We start from the raw sequence: 18,521 nt of genomic DNA, 5'->3' as shown, positions 1-18,521 counted from the left end.
CAAAGCCTATTCATAGTTGGTTCTAAATGTCGACCCAATTTTGAAAATGCGATTAATTTGAAAGACATTTATCTACATTATGGATCACAAAAGTCTCAGATCTAAAATTAAATTTTATTATTTTTATTAATTTAACTTTTTATTATTAATTGAGGTCATATTTAAATGTTTACACTCATCCCAATATCATTTTCAACTTAGCAAATTGTTATTAAAAATATAGTTTAGCACTAGGTTCAAATAAAATATTCACAGATTACAATATCACATTGTAGCACCATATTTTTCTCTGCCTGGTCTATATCTGCGTGGATTACAACATCACATTGTAGCACCGTATTGGTCTATATCTGCGTGGATTAAAATATCACATTGTAGCACTGTATTTTTCTCTGCCTTGTCTATATCTGCGTGGAAATTCCAGAAGAAGGAAGACCATCAACGTGATCTATGGATTTCATGGGATTTGAACCCCAGATGGAGTTTGCATGGGAAACACCTTAGGAGAGCATCAACGATTAGATGGAGCAAGGGCAAGGTCACTGGGTGTGGATATTTTGGTAATTTGTACATGGGTATGAATTTGGACTCTGTTCTTCCTTTTTACTAAAGAGGATTTTTGTTTGTATGGGTAAATAATTTCGAGGGTTTATATGATCAAAGCATAAATTTTATCTAGAGTTGAGGGTTTAATGATTATGATAAGGGCAAGGTTGAGGGTTTAATGACTATGATAAGGGCAAGGTCATTGGGCGTGGATATTTTGGTAATTTGTACAAAGGCTTTTTGTTCTTATGGGTAAATAATTTCAAGGGTTTATATGATCAAAGCATAAATTTTATTTAGAGTTGAGGGTTTAATGATTATGATATTTTGGTAATTTTTACATGGGTATGAATTTGGATTATGTTCTTCCTTTTTACTAAAGAGGATTTTTTTTCTTATGGGTAAATAATTTTGAGGGTCTATATGATCAAATCATAAATTTTATTAGAGTTGAGAGGTTAATGATTATGATAATGCAGATATTGATTGCGGCCAACAATTCATCAAAGGACAATGCACAAGTAAGCATTTTGCATGTCCTTATTGTACAAAGGGTTTAATGATTATGATAGACAATGCACAAGTAAGCATTTTGCATGTCCTTATTGTACAAAGGGTTTAATGATTATGATAATGTAGATCTTGATTGTGGCCAACAATTCATCAAAAGACAATGGACAAGTAAGAATTTTTCATGTCCTTATTGTACAGATCAGTTCGCTCCTCCCTAAATTTTCTAGGGTCAGAATGCATGAAATTTTATTTTTTCTTTTCACCTTTTTTTTAGTGGTTGATTGTTTGTGTAATGGACTCTACCATGCCCAAATTAAAAGGGCTCAAGTGATGCAAGAAAATTTTCTGGTAGGATGCAAATGCTAGACCTTCCTCAAACTTTGTTACATGAAATTAAAATTTCTTGTAATCATGAACATAAAATATTTTATGTTTCATCCTTAGATTATGATCTCAATGCCTACAATTTTAAACCATGTTACTATATTTTAAGTAGAATATACTTAGATCCATTAAACCTTACAACTCTCCAAAGCTTAGGTTAATTTCAGCTAAAAAGAAGGAACCTGAATGACTTTTGCAATTTAGATTCAATTCTTACAGACAATGATTAAAAATGGAAGAACTCAATGGTCTGATAACTTTTACCCACCCATCAATTTCGAAGACCTTTGGTATTATTCTGAACCTAAACATAGAGAGTAGAAGAAGAAGAGGAGCCTGGATGAGGTGGACCCTGACCTGCTTGATACTTTTCAAAAGTTGGGCATGCCCTTGACTAGAAGAAGAGATTGACCAACGTTGTTGTAGATGTTGTTTTTGACAATGTTTTGATTGTTACCATGCATAGGTATACTCTATAGGTAGTTGAGGTTATCTTTTGTTCGCTATAAAAGGTAATTCAGGAGTACCTTTATCTAGTTAGGAAGTAGCTTGACAAGGTTGTTTCTCCTATTGATAACTATTATGTTGCATTGTATTTTTATTTTTTTAGTGATAGCTCCTTCTATTAAATCTCCAAGCACACTTTTTCACCCATGGAAATATCCACTTATTTCAGGATGAATGAGATGGAGACTAGGCATTTTGGGAGGACTCTTATTTTTGTAGATAAGAGGAGTTCTGTGAGGTGAGAGGAGTTTTGTGACATATATTGAAGAATGAACTATACCATTTTATGACACCAATCATCTCCATGCCATAGTAGTGGATATCTATTGCACTGATGGAGCAATGATAAAGTATTCCACTTTAAAGAATTACTATGTCGGGGAAGAGGAATGCATATGTGGGATTTATAATTTTATTACGAAAAGAGGTTTTTGCGATGGAGACAAATCAAGGATTTCATGGACCTGAGTAGAAACTGGTTCAACAATCACCTAGAAATACTCTAGCATTGTTTTGAAAGGCAATGATCCAATTGGAGAGTTCTATTATGTTGCCTTGAAAAATAACTATCAATGGGGGGGACAAAGATGATCCATATAGGGAAGAATTGCAGGAGTAAGATTATTTCTAAAATTATATCTATAGGCAAGTCAAGGGACTACTACAGAGGATTAGAGCAGGTGCAACCAAATTATCATAATGCAAGGAATTTTTCGCAGTGTGATTTGATGCTCATCGGTGACTAGGAAGCTGAAAACACTTATCGTTACATTTAGGTAAAATTGAGTTGCATTCTAAAGTCTATAATTTCATTTATTGATAGTCCTTCTTGTGTCTTTGTTTGTCTTAATTTCATTGTGGTAGGATTGGAATGGGTTAAAAAATCAAGCATATCATTGAGTCAAATAGACACCCACATGTCACTACATGTCATTGTGCACACTCTTTGTTTTTTATACAATTAGAAGTGAGCAATATGATGTGTGTACACAAAAAAAATCCTAGCATGCATGATGAATCCCCCTCCAATTCCATTTTCTATGGTGGCATTTTATTTTCTTTGTTTATACAGGTCATCTATCCACATAGTGGCCATTATCGAATGTTGAGGTATATGTCATATAAATATTTTATAGTCTACTTTATTTTATATTCAAGTATTCATCATCTTTCATGTCTTATACTCTGCATTGTATCTTCTTTAATTTTCAGGAGATGGACTCAATATTGATGGTAAGAAGCAACAATTGTAGAAAGAGGAGAACAATAACACTAGAGTGAAAAATGTAAAATGAGAGAGAGAAGAGAATCTGTCTAGTGATACCCTTAGAGCCAATATCTTGCATAAGGCACACTTATAGAGACTGATGGTCAAGCCTTCAAAGTTGGTGAATTCACTTGCAATGCTTTGGAAACACAATGATAATGTTTTGAAATGATGAAACAATATTTCATGTGTAAATTGTAGTCCAACCCCTATTAAGTTGGAAACTCATATTGTAATACTTGATATTTTATATAATAAAATTTATATGGTTGAAATTATTTTTATTTGCACTTGATATTATTTAGTCTTGTAATTAACATACGCAAATTTGCGTTATCATATTAGATAAACATGCACATTGTATGACATTTTCTTAAAATTTAGTTGCAAAATCATACTAATTACTTTATGGTGATTAATAATAAACACATAAAATCAATATAAAACTACTAAATTAGTAATTTATATTAATTAATGATGAACATGAATAAATGAAATGAATAGAAACTACTAAATCAGTCATTTATATAATGAATATGAAAATACCAAAAAAAGATAAATGACTACTGCAAATGATAAATTTTTTATTATTAAATGATGACTAAATTTTACATATATGACTATTAGTAGCTAATTTACAACATCTTATAACATGACTAAAATTTAGTCATATTTATTTGGTCATTAATTGGTTTTAAAAAATGACTAAAATTTTCTTATATATGACTATTAGTAGCTAATTTACAATATCTTATAGCACGACCAACGTTTTGGTCATATTTCTTTGGTCATTAATTGGTTTTCTCAATGATTCATATAGTAATATATTTTGTTATATATTTGGTCATTAATTGCGACAATTAATTACTCAGTTAAAAATGACTAAAAGTTGGTCGCGTTATAAGATACTGTAAATTAGCTACTATTGGTCACCGACTGAAAAATGGTCGTTTATATGCAAATTTTAGTTGTTTTTTTAGTAATTAATTAGTCATTTTGTACTAGTGAAAATTTGATAGCTGGTCTATCATTAAAATTCCTTTGTTGTCTGTATCCCTGATTATTCCCCCCCTGCCTCTATAATTTCTCCTACCACGACCTCTACTACTTTTATCACCTCTAGAAGTTTCAGCATGAAACTTTTGTTCCTTTTGTGCAAGGCACAAAGTTTCTACGTTAGAGTTAGGTGGAGCCTCTTTTTTCCCAAAGGATTTTTCTCTCTTATCTATTTTTCTTACTAGTTTATCAAATGTAATGTCTTTTAGCTGCCCACTAGCTTGGAGAGATTCCAAATAGTTTGAATAGACAGGGTGAAGGACTTTTATCAAATATGTAAGTTGTAAATCTACTTTAATTCCAGTGGCTTTTATATCATGAAAAATGGCTTTTATTTCAGAGGCACTCTTCAAAGGATCATTATCCTTCGTCTCCAAATCAAACAACTTTAACAATAATTGAATAATTTCGAGTTCTGAGTGTGAATCATACAATTCTTTCAACTTCTTTAGTGCTTCGAATGTAATACCACAAGAAACAATATATCTACTTACCTTTTCTGTCACCATGCAGTTATTAATGCATATTCCTTGTTGTCTTTTGTCTCCCAAATTTCATGCTGCTTCTCATTATCAGGCAGCTCTGGTGCAATTTCTTTTCCATCACTATCCTTCTTGCCTTGGAAAACTTCCCACAAATCATTAAAAACAAGGGCACTTTTAAGCTTTTATAAACCACTCTTGATAATTTTCCTTTCCATTAAGAACAACTCCAACTATGGAAACTATTGAAGTCATAATTGTTATGTAGCCAAATATTCTTCAAATCCTTTCAAATTCAAAATATATGCAATACTTCTGAAAATATATAAATTCGTTTCTCCTCTTGTTTTAACAAAGTTGTCATTGTGGTTTAGTGATAAGTTTCAAAAATAGCCTAGCAAAGAGCTAGGTTCAAATCTTTTTAGCCTCCAAAAAATAAATTTTATTTTACCAATGGCCTCTTAAAAAAAATATGTATTTCAAATCACCAGATAATTAAAATTTTTACCAATGACCACTCTTCAATTAAAATTTTAATTCAAATCATCAAAAATATACATCCTCGCCAGAAAATTGACCACTCTTCAATTAATTTTTTTTATTTAAGCCACCAAAAAATATATACTTCATTTATTTGGTGTAGTAAATATAAATACTATCCTTTATAAATTTTACTGTCATTAAACTCCTGTTTACTGCAGTAAATGAAAATAATATCATTCAGAAATTATACTATGATTAAACTTTTGTTTACTGCCGTAAATGCAAATACTATCTTTTAGAAATTTCACTGTAAGTAAACTCCCATTTGATGTAGTAAATGAAAATAAAGCCTCCCAAAATTAAAACAACAAGCGACCCTTAGATGCATGGAACTTAGAATTTTAGCAAACAATCCAACAATTATTGGTATTGGACTCAGTATTGGAAGTTTGTATTCCAACTTCCAAGGATATGTTAAAAAAATTTATGCCACTCAATTTCTCCAATCGTTTTCCATTATGACTGAAAGATACGAAACTTACAGAGAGTCAATAGTTTGGGCATCCCATTGCATTGCTCCACTGAATTAGCCTTCTGATGCACTCTATCTTCACAGTCTTCACACTCCGCATCTCCTTTATGACATAGACTTCAAATACATGGAGTTTAGGAACAACTCAACCAGGGCTCTGATACCACTGTACAAGCCCAAATAAACTCCACAATAAAAGAACACAATGAAAGAGTGTCATATTAATGATAAAATTACTTATTTATACATGTGCAATCTAGGTACGAGACAATTGTGTCTTGGTAACTTATTAACCGTAAAAACGAAATGTAAAACTAATTACATATTATACAATATATGATAACAATCCCGAAGGATTAGTTAACACATATAAGACCATTTCTTATTATATAAGACCGTGTCTTTGAACAAAATCTAAACCCATATTTTGAAAACAAAAATTGAAATGTATTTAAGCAAATTAACATCCCGATATGAAGAAAGTTACCCTTTTAGGTGGACCTGGGACTGACCTATAGGGTGAAACCTGATTCCTGGAATGAACTGAATGGGTATATTCGATGAGAAAAGTAATTTCTGAATTGATGCACATGGAGATTCAATACCAAACCTAGTTACTGAAATCACCCGATTAGTTGTTCTCATTGAAGTGATACTTGACCCAAATGCTGCTGCAAATAGACATTTCTAGGCCAAATGCTGAAGAGACATTAGATATATGAGCTTTATTTCTTCACCCGTGGAGACACCACTTCCACATTTCTCAGCAAGCTTCCTCGCTCGCTCACTCAGAAGGGATACAAGGCAATAATTTATTCCTCACTCCCACTTTTGAATGGTGGTTACATTAGACCAAGCAGACTATAAATGTTATGAATTTGCGAAGGTTCATAATGAGAAATTGGATAGGACCATACATATGTGAATGGTCGATCTCTCCAGCGCTCAACGCCTGCACAAATCAATAATTCTCATTAAAGACCAATATCGCTATGTAATTCTATTTATAAGCTGATCTCCAAACTGATAGAAAATAGAATTAAACAGATTTTGTCCAATCACATTACTCTAGAACAATTTGGCTTTCTCCCAGAAAAAATGATCCAAGATGTTGTGGCCATCTCACATGAATGTATCCACTCAATTAAATCCCGTAGGTTGAAGGCCTTTTTGTTGAAAAGCGATCTCATTAAAGCATATGATAGGGTTGGTTGGGAACTTCTCAGAATGATTCTCCATAAAATCAGTTTCCTCCGTATTGATTGGATCATGGCATGTGTCACATCAACCAATTTGGCTGTGTTGATCAATGGTCTGCCGGTAGATTTCTTCCAGATCTCTAGAGGTTTGCGTCAAGGATGTTCACTCTCACCATTACTATTTATATTGGTCATTGATGGGCTTGACAGAGGGATTAGGATGGCTAAGGAGGCAACAGGATTTCCGATTGCAGAGTTACGATAAATATTTCAATATCTTACCTTATGTCTGTTGATGATATACTTTGCTATGGTATATCTAAGATGTCAGAATGGAAAACTTTTCATCAAATCATTACCAAATTTGGGGAACCCTTCAGACTCATCATGAATAAGGAGAAACCTAAGCTTATCTTAGATGGGATGGAGGAGGAGACATAGCAGCAATCATCATGAATAAGGAGAAATATGATCTTATCTCATATGTGATGGAGGATGGGATGGAGGATGGGATGGGGGAGGGGACAAAGAAATTTGTTGCTCTATTTGGTGTTAAAGTGAGCCCGTTTTCTGAAGGTTTAAACTATTTGGGTTTTTACTTGAAGCCTAATAAATATGATAAGCAAGCCTGGGAGTGACTTATAGATAAATTCATGAAGAAGCTATCCCTGTGGGAACATAAATGACAATCATTGGGTGGTATGCTAATCATGATTAAGACAATGCTGCAGGCTATTTTGGTATATTGGATGCACTTATTTGACTTACCTAAGGTGGTCATCAAAAGAATTAATGCAATCATAGCTAGATTTCTATGGGAGGGTACTGGTAATAATTTTTTTTTTCCACTTTGTGCGACTCGAATTTCTAGGAACAAGTCGGTAGGTAGATGGGGTTTCAAGGATACAAATGTATTCATCCTTGCCTTACTAAGAACTTGTGGAGATCATTTTTTGGCTTGTGTATTTGGCATCAGATCATTAATGAGAAATACCTCAATTTATCTCATCTGGAAGAATCAATCCAAATGGGTGCACTGGAGAAGAAGAACAACTCTTATATCTAGCGTAGCTTGATGAAAGATAAGCCTTGTCTATGTGGAAATCTAAAATGGGAGGTTGGTAGTGGTGATAAGATCTCTATAGGTTTGGATGCTATAAAGGGCATGGCTGGAAACCACATTCTCTCTGTTCCATTGATTAACTATCTCAACGATTGTGGTTTTTATTCTCTAGCACATATTGGTAGCAATCAAGCCTCTATCTTATCTCCCTCCAAATGGAAATAATCCTACTATATGGACTTCCTATGGAGTACGTTGCTGAATGGGAAAAATACCATTTTATGTTTTGTCACGTTGGAATTACACTAACCAAGAATCTTGATAGACTAGCCTGGGGTGGGCTAGTACAAGAGGGTAAAATTGTGGTCGAAGATACATATGGGTTTATTTCACAAGGGAACAGGACTAGATCCTTCATCGCGTAGACATCCAAAATGTGGAAATGGGAGGTGCCCTTGAAATTGAAGTGCTTCACATGGCTCGTCCTATATAACCAGATTCTCACCTAGGAGAATTTATCCAATAGAGCTTTTCTGAACCAGGAATTTGTCCTCTATGTTAGGGTGCGAATGAAGAAGCTGTACATCTGTTTTTGGTTTGCGCTCTCAATCTGGGCAAAGGTTACTAGTTTTATCAAGAGTGATACAATAGTGATAAGGTATTCTATTGATTCATGTCTCAGTGATTAGATTATTCACCATAAAACATATAGATATATCTCCATGTACATATTTTGGGGTATCTGGATGTGTAGAAATGCTTACATTTTTTAACACAAGTTCCTAGATGTGTAGATTTCTAGTGTGAAGATCTTGGCCTATTTTTAGGAGATTGTGCCATTTAGGTCAAATCCCCTTAGGAGATCTTGGGTCTATAAGGAACTTGGGCTTTCATCCCCAATTGGATTTTTTGACGGGGTTTCATCGAATGGAAAATGTAGGTGTGGGCATATATTGTGACCAGTCATTCTTAGTCTTATCAAATTTAATGGTATGGGGGTTCCAGATCCATTAACAAAGCTGAGATGGTGGGCTCTCCTATGTTTTGAGGTGTGCTTCATGGCTGGCTCTGGAGGAGATTGAGATAACAAGGGATTCGAAAGCAGTAATTGACTAGGCACATGGTCGATCTTCTTTTAGGGTGCCTTCTTTATTCCATTGGATGTCTCAAATTAAATCTTTGATATAAATATTTAAAAACGTGTCCTTCTCCCATGTTTATCATGAGCAAAATTCTAGGGCAAAATCTCCTTTTAAAGCGAAGTCAATTTTTCTACAATGTTCTTGTTGATGGATCAAAATATGCTCATGGGCCTTCTTCTTCTAAGGGAGGCGATATCTATAGGTTTTTTGAGTCCGTTTTGATTTCTTTTTTATTTCTCTTATGTTTTTAGGTATGCTATTGACTACATGCCTCATCAAGCATTTTGTCTAGCGAGTTGTGCTTTTATTTCCCTACCATCGACCCATTTTGTTGTTTGGGGTCTCTCACTTTTTGGGGAGTTGTTATCTATTAATATGTTGGATTAGATTTCATTTTATGGATCATAACATTACTGCGAGTATGTCTTTTGTAGTGGCTTATTAGCGGATCCTTCATGCATGTTTTCTTAGACTGGGCATTTTGTTATGGTTGTTTAATGTGGACATGGCGTCCTTGCCATTTTTTTGGGCCTTCTGTTTTCTTTGGGTTTTTTGGTCAGATTATGAACATTGGGGTATACAGATCTACACATATGTAATTTCATTTCTTATTTGAATTAAAGTTGTTTTTTGGGGTGAAAAAACATTTATTTTATCTTTTTACCAAAAAAAGAAAAAATCATTGGAATTTTATGTCTTGGGAAAAACCATAGGTTCTCAAAACCAAAAATATATAACAAAATCTCTTCCATAATGGGTTAGAGAGCACCTACAAGTCCAATTATTAAAATTTTATTTTTATTTATGTAATTTAACTGAGTCAAAATGTTTACATAGCATGACAGAACATGACATTCGAAATGTTTACATAACATGATAAGTGTTCTTATCGACTCCTATCTCATTCCTTTGTTTTCTTTATTTTCTAGGCATGATGGTTTTTTATGCAACACATTGAGCATTTTTTTGACCAAAATTATGACATGAGAAACATTGTCCATTAAAGAAGAAAGTTATGTGATTATAGAATCTTCTGGTGTTGTTCACCTTTTTACTAGTGCTTCTATTGTTGTTCATTCTTGGATTAGAGTGAACACGATTTACCTGTGGAATGGCTTTATTATTTTGTCAAGGACTAAAGCTATGCTGACTGGTTTTTTCTGCATTTAGATAGCTTCCAGTGGTGGCTGAATACTTTTCTATTTGAGATTTTTCTCCAGTGTATCCAAGACTTGTCTTCATAAGAGGAGAGCATTGTACCTTGATAATTTCATCTAAGGTTTCATATCCTTTAGCAAATCTAAGATTTCGAGTTTTTTTTTCTCAAGTTCCTTTCTTAGAATTACTACTTCACATTCTAACTTCTAATTATGCTTTTCCTTTTCTATGAGTTGATGCTTCAATGTATCTATGGATACTTTATTTTCTTCCAAGAAAATTTTGAGTTGAGTAATTTCTTTAAAGAAATATTTTTCCTCTAAAGCATCCACACATTTATCATTAGATTCATTAGTATTTTTCTCAAATGAAATGACTAATTTAAGATATTGATCAAATTTTCCTTCATCACTATTTGAAAAGCCATCACTCTCTTCATGAGTATAATAACTTCTTCTATTGTTAAACCATCTCCTATTACCTTTTGTAGTATCCTTTCTTTTGTCATGGTTGTATTTACGAGGACATTTAACAACATAATGACAAACTCTACCACAAGAAAACCATTTGAAGGAAAGCTTACCTCTAAACCTTCTGGTGCCCAGTTGAAGTTTCTTTACAAATTTCACCTCATCTTCTTCTGATATATATCTTGATTCCTTATGTTCCTCCTTTTCTTTTCCTTTTGCAGATGCTTTAAATGCGGATTCTCTAACTTCTGAGGGACCTCCTTGCCTCATTTCAAAAGTATTCAACATCCTGTGAAGTTGAACAACATTAAGAGTCTGCATATCCTTCTTCTCTTTAATGGTAGATGCTTTTGACTTGAATTTAGGAGTTAGAGATCTTAAGATTTTATCTACTAAAGTGGTGTCCTTTATTTATTCACCTAGATTTTTCATGTGATTTACAATATCATCTATACATAGAAAGAAACTAGAAATATTTTCATCATTACGCGTTTCGAGAGTTTCATATTGAATTATGAGAGTTTGGAGTTTAGCACTTTTTACCTTGGTATCACCTTCATAGCTTTGAATGATTTTGTCCCATATTTCTTTTGTTGTGTTTAACTACATAACTTTGACAATTCTAATTCTGTCAGACTTCCCAATAATGCTTTGAAAACTTTGGCATTGGCTTCATACATCTTCTTTTCTGCTCCATCTTTGGGAATTGTGGTTGGATATTGGTAACCTGCTTCCACAATTTCCCAAACATTTTCTCCAAGGAATTGAAGATAGGATTTAGTTCTTATCTTCCAATATATTAAATTATTTCCGTTGAAGAGTGGTGGTTTGAAAGATGTTGTTCCTTCTTGATTTCTCATCTACAGAGATCTTCCTTTAAGCGATCAAGCTTCTTTTGAAGGACCTACTCTGATTCCAATTGTTGGGAAAAATACTGAGAAGGGGGGGTGAATCAATATTTTAAAAACTCACAATAATATTTTTTTTTCTAAAATATGTATGGGAATTTACGGAACCCAACTCGCGTGTGTACGTGATTGCTGTAAAATAAACTATCGTATTCTTAGTAACTTGTAAAACAACTAATTATTTATCTGTTAAACATAAACCAGAATGTAAGAGATTTATCATCCATTTGATAAGTATTAAGCAGGTGCAGTAAGAATAACATAAAGTATCACACATAAGCAACACACATGGACACCAGGATTTAAGGTGGAAACCCAATGTGGGAGAAAACGACCATTTCTATCATCTCATTCTTAAAACTTATTAATATCAAAAAACCTTATTACATTATTGTACTGGTGTAGGCTCATTCCAGTACATAGGCACCCACCTACTAAAGGCTACAACCTTCACTTGTTCTCCATCTCCTACTGGAAGGAAGATCCAACCCCCTGATCTGATTACCAGCTACTACTGGTAGGAAGCTTCGACTTCCTCACTGAAGGCTCCAACCCTCAACAACATCCGTGGACCACGTTTCATAATTTTTCACATTGGATCCACTTGCTTTAATACATCATAACTTGTAGATCAACTGAACCAAACACCAACTTACTTCAAACATAACAGTAGGATCACACTAACCACAACACAAAACTGAACTCAGAATACTGCATCAACACACATAATAAATTGCAACCTTGATCATTCATATGCCAACATGTATACACTACTTCACATAAGTTTACCCATGTTTATACGTGCTTTTTTGTAGAGAAACCTGCATAGAGATCTCAATATACTAAAAACCTTTAATTCAGAATCAGACACAGAGTTGACCCGAGTTATTTTGAAATATTCTTTTAGCTTATAGAACTCTTATACAGTTAGCAACATCAATAATCTTTTCAATCAATCAACATGTAACCAAATTCAACTTCATCATTCAATAAGTTCTACTTCAGACATTATCACTCAACCCAGATCAACATGAGGACATCATTGACAGACAACATAGATACATCAACATTGATCAGGTTGATCAGTCATTTATGAACATAAACCCTTCCTTTATGTACACGAATTTGAATAAATGAACTTGCGTGTATACACGTCTTAACCGAGACCAACCTGCATACAGATATGCAAATTTTGACCTAAAATTGGATAGCTCTTTAGAACTTCAAAAACACCCAAATCACAATATTCAAAGATAAAACATGCATCAATACTTAGATCTAGTCAATCCATGAGAAAATCATACAATGGAAAGTCATTTTAGGTCTCATGATCTTGATCCATCATTGTATTCATTGGTGCATAATTATTTTAGAGCTATGTGTCAACTATGGCCCTTACAATGAAAATATACTTCAGATTGAAGTATTCATCAAAAACCATTTCACATGCACACTTAGCACTTTGATCTTCAACACCTTATATAGTTAGAGCCTTAGCTAATACCATGAGTCAAAATTACACTAGTGTCGGTGGTAATCTTGGACATGATTAAGTAACCATTATTGCACTGAATATTGTGGGCTAATACCATGGTAAGGACCCTTGGTATTATTAAATTAGTGCATCAACATCTACATGACTTTGCTTCTTTGTACCTAAGTGTATATGTGACTTGGCCTTGACGAACCCATGTATAGATCTTCAAATATTTACCTTTGTCAAACTTCTGATTTTGATCTGTAAAGCTTTGTCCCATCATTATGTTATTATGTATAATCACTCTGTCACCTCTGAAATGACTCGTGGATTCATATAGTTACCATATACTTATTTTGTTACAAGTGAGTTTCCATCAAGGACAACACATGCATCATAAAGCCAACACTTTGGATCTGTGCTCAGATAACATGTCAGGCTAGGTATTGGTAACTCCACAAATCATTTTTTTTCATTAAGAAATATTTTTAATATATAAAAGGATAGGGTGACCCTTGGAATTCATATTCTAGTGTCTCTTTGTATTATTTATTCTGATATTTATAATATTTTCCTAATCCCTAAAGATTAGGTTTTAACAATTTATGAAATTCCTTGAATATGTAGATTGAGATTCTATTTTTGGAATGGTTTACCAAACTTACATTGATATTCCATTTCTAAAATCAACATTATTTTGAGAAACTCACGCAAATATAATTTTTTCCATAGGTTTGTGCTAGAAATGCATTTATTGCTTATAATTTTCATTTATTACTTGAAAATTTCATAAGACATGGCGAAGACTATAACTGAAAACTCAATCAATGAAATATTTAAGATCAATGAAAGAATATAAATCAACCTATCTTTTTTCATTTTGTGGTCAATTTAACTCAATTATGCTTGGATCAATAATTATGCAAACAAATTAATTAAAGCCAATGGATTATAAATAATTGAACAATGTGAACCCATGCGTCTTGAGGAAGAGCATAACAATCCTTTCACATGTTTGAAGGATTGCATGTAGAATATGTGTATTGTATAAAGGTTTCTGGAGAGATTTCCTTGAAAAGTGAAATCTATATATCATATTGACAAATATCTTAGATCACATCTATCTTTATCACTTACAATTGGCTTAATCATAATAACGAGTTAAGAAAGAAGCACGCCACCATTTTTTTGGCATTTTACTTTATTTCAAATGGGAAGTGATCTCCTTCCACCATTACCTATTTTGTCTCTGTTCGATGGAGAGTTCCAACAATACAAATAAAATCTATTATATAAATAAAAATTACTAAGTAATTATCATTTTTTTTTTTATGTCCCAATGTTCATAGATGTCTCTCTATAAGTGATTGTTGCTAGAATTGTGACCCCCCTTTGGAAATTTTGGGTTCAAGTGAACACTTTTATGGCTAAGGTGTTTTACTTGAGCTTATGGTAGAGCATATTACAATGGGGGTGGGGGGGGGGGGTTTATGGAATCAATTCTTGTGGTTAAATGAAATGGATAGAAGTTCAAAGATAGATATTAAGAAACTCAGTAGGTAGAGTTTTGAGCTATGGAAGCTCAAGATGAAGTATTTATTGGTGGACAAAGATCGATGTATCACTTTGGACCTACATACTACATCGATGAAGATGTTAATAGAAGGTTGAACCAGGTTGAATCACAATGAAAAAACGCAATATGGAGGTGTCTATAAGATTTAATATTATTGAATGTTTCAGGAGAAGCTACATCAAAGACATTGTGAACAAGTTTAAGGCTTCATATCAGTTTAAATCCATGGCAAAAAAATTCTTCCTACGAAAAAAACTATAGAACATGAGGATTAAGGATGGGTACTAGGTGAAGAGGATACGAATTCATTCAATACTATTATAAGTCAACCATTATCTATTGATATTAATATGTTAGGTAAAGATAACACTACAACAAAATAGGCAATTTGTCCCACATTTAGCGCCATATTTTAGTGCATTTTTTTCCAATTTGGATGAGCACCCTGACACTAAATCTGGCTCTATTGTACAATTTTTAAAGTGTCCATTTTTGTGCTAGATTTTGCATCCTTTTTTGATTTTGCATCATTTTTAGCATCAGATTTTACATCCAGTTTTGTGCCATGTTTTGTGTCTAATTTTGTACCACTTTTTGCCTCTAGTTTTGCAACTTATTTTACAACAGGTTTTCCTTCCAATTTTTCACCAAGATTTACATCTAGTTTTATGACATGTTTTGCTTCTAGTTTTGTGCCAAATTTTGCATATGCTTTTGTGTCATTTTTTGCTTCCAGTTTTGTGTCATTCTTTGCTTCTAGGTTTGAGCCATCATTTGCATAAGGTTTTACACCATCTTTTTCATTTGATTTAACACCATTTTTTGCATCTAGTTTGTGTCATTTTTGCATCTAGTCTTACACCATTTTTTTCTTCTAATTTTATACCTATTTTTGCATCTGGTTTTGCGTCAGTTTTTGTACCTATTTTTGCACCATTTTTTGCATCCAATTTTACACCATATATCAAATATGATTTAACACTAAGTTTTGCATCCATTTTTCTGTCCATTTTTTCATCTTGTTTTGCACCACTTTTTGCAAACACTTTTGCATTCGGTTTGTATCCATTTTTTGCATCCAATTTTGCATCATTTCTAACACCATTTCTTGCATCCAATTTTGCATCCTTTTGAGCATCCATATTTTCATTTATATTTTCATCCTATGTTGAACCATATGTTGCATCCACCTTTGCATCCCATTTTGTGTCTAATATTACATTCAATTTTGAGCCATTTCTTACGTCCACTTTTGCATTTGTTTTTACACCAAGTTTTGAATAGTTTTTTGCACCTCATGTTTCATCCAGCATTAGATCTCAATTTGCGTCCAATATTGAGCCATTTTTATGCCCATTTTTGCATCATTTTATGTGTCTACTTATGTGTCTAATTTTGCACAAATTTTTGCATCCATTTTTGTATCTGTTGTAGTGGCTACAAACACCCTCCAAATTTTTTCCTTAGCTTCATTTTGGAGCCTCCCTACCAACCATTATTTGCAGCATGTCTTGCACTATCCAAGTGCATATGCTTCAGTTGAGTTTCAATGGATTACCAGCTTGTGCTTGTCAACTTGTTTGCCTCCCACCTGTAGGTTGACATCCCAGAATTTGGTCAGTTTCTAGTTCTTATGTTCACCTAGAAAATTGCGCAATTTTGGAAGGGAACCAACCTTCCCTATGGAAATTGCGTAATCCATCTGGGTTGCCTGCTACTTTCCATAAATTCACAGAACAACTAGGAAGCCTTCCCTATGAAAATTGCACAATGTAGTCCCTCACTGGGTTTGCTCACAAAAATTGCACAATTCTGACTGACAGCCAGGCCTTCAGTCTAGAAATTGTGTAATGCCTGAGGGACAACCTGACTTGCTCAGCCCAGAAACTATGTCAAAGTCATTCCCAGGCTTGCATAATGTTGCATGTGCTCCCAGGTTGACTAGTTCCCTCCAGGACTGAGCAATCTTGATTGCATGCATGGGTTGCTTTTCCCAAAAAATAAATAAAACAAAAAATGGAAAAGCATCCCTAGATTTTAGGGATCCATTTTTAGCTGCTCGAGGTTACATGTAAAAGCCGTTTTAGAAACCTTCCGCCAAGTGTCGATTTTTACTAGATTTGTGACATGCGCATCATAAGCCTCGATCTTATCAAACTTATTTATTCGACGCTTCAGAACTCATTCCTCACATCGACCTTGGAGCTTTGACATCCCACCTCGAATCTAGGAGAATTCGACACACTCAGCTCAACTTTTTCTGGGTAAATCTGCTTTTCATGTCTTTTGTTGCTTTTCTGTCGCTTTTTGTATTTCAGTTTGTGTGAGTACTGTTTACTTGGTTTTTTTGAACTCTTGCTATCATTTTGATGCATGTTAGCTTGTAGAAACACCGTTTCAGTTTTTCATTGCATCTCACTATTGTCGCATGCATGGCACTGTTTCTCTAATGGCGGTCGTCGTTGCAGCGACCGCTTCACACACTTGCTTGTCTTCCCATTTTCTGAATCCTTCACTCAATATTTGCATGCATGATCATTCACTCTTGTTTGCACTTATATTTTCCATGCATTCAGCCTTTGCATGTTTTCAGTCGCCTGTCGGCGAGTCTGGGCTGCCTTGGCCCAAACTCTTCTTTTCCCTGCTTGCAATGCACGATTATGAGAGTGAAGGCTCTACATTCTTCCAGAAATTGCACAAGGATGGCCCATTACTAGTCTCCAGGCTTTCTCTATGCAATTCTGAGAGGTAGTGCCTTGCTGGCGCTAGGAATTGCGCAAATGAAATTTGTTGGTTTGCAGTCCTTACTGACTGAAACTGTGCATTGCGCAGTTTCAGTCCTAAACAGGCCAGGCTGGACTGTGCATTGCACAGTTTCAACAATCAGTCAACCCAATGAGAATCTGGACTATGATTTTTGTAGTTTTGGCAATCAGTCTCCCATCCTCCCGGTGAAAATTATGTAATCCTTCTAGTCAGTCACCTAGGTGTGTTGCATGTTTGTCCTCAAGTTGATTTTGGTTTTCAGCTGGAATTTTTCTTGACATGAGTGTTTAGATGTCTCCAGGTATCACAAGTGTTCATCCGCCTCTCAACAGTACAGGTACAATGGCTTCTAGGAGATCAGGGTCAAAGGACGCCGTCAAAAGTGCAACTAGAGATGCAATCGAACAACTGTCTATGAGCTTGTCGATCGGTGAAGACACTAAGCCGTTCATATACATGTATATCAAGATGAAATGGTAGGACATCAATGACTTCTTTTCAGGCACATTTGAGGAGAATCTGGAAGACTGCTGGGTCTATGTCAATATACACAAGTCTGGATTATACAAGATTGCATGAAGGTATCCCACGTTCCATGCACGAACATGATCCACTTGAGTATTTTGCATACTGATCCAAAGACAATGGTGTTGAGCAGTGTCAGTGGAACAAAACTTTCTACCTTCAGGGTAAAGGACTTTTAGGAGATGTATCACTTTCCGCAACTAGTGATCATGATGGCCACACCCTTCACCAGACCCAGCAACAGTGAAAAATCAAGAGACTTCTTGAAGAGCTAGGTGAAAGAGCCATCCAAGTTTAGGACAACACCTAGCCAGGTTTACAAGACAAAGATACTGCAGAAGGCATATCAACGCTTGGTCATCTTTGCATGCTGCTTATATGGCCGAGAGAGCACAAAAGCCTTCCCACAAAGTTGGGTGATTGTATTGGATCAACTGGTGAGCGAAGAAAGACCTTTCAACTGGTCC

The sequence above is a fragment of the Pinus tabuliformis genome, chromosome 9 (genome assembly GCF_031772625.1).
Source record: "Pinus tabuliformis cultivar Carrire ecotype Pingquan chromosome 9, CPIR1, whole genome shotgun sequence".
Classification (NCBI taxonomy): Eukaryota; Viridiplantae; Streptophyta; class Pinopsida; order Pinales; family Pinaceae; genus Pinus; species Pinus tabuliformis.
Note: the sequence above shows the minus strand (reverse complement) of the source record.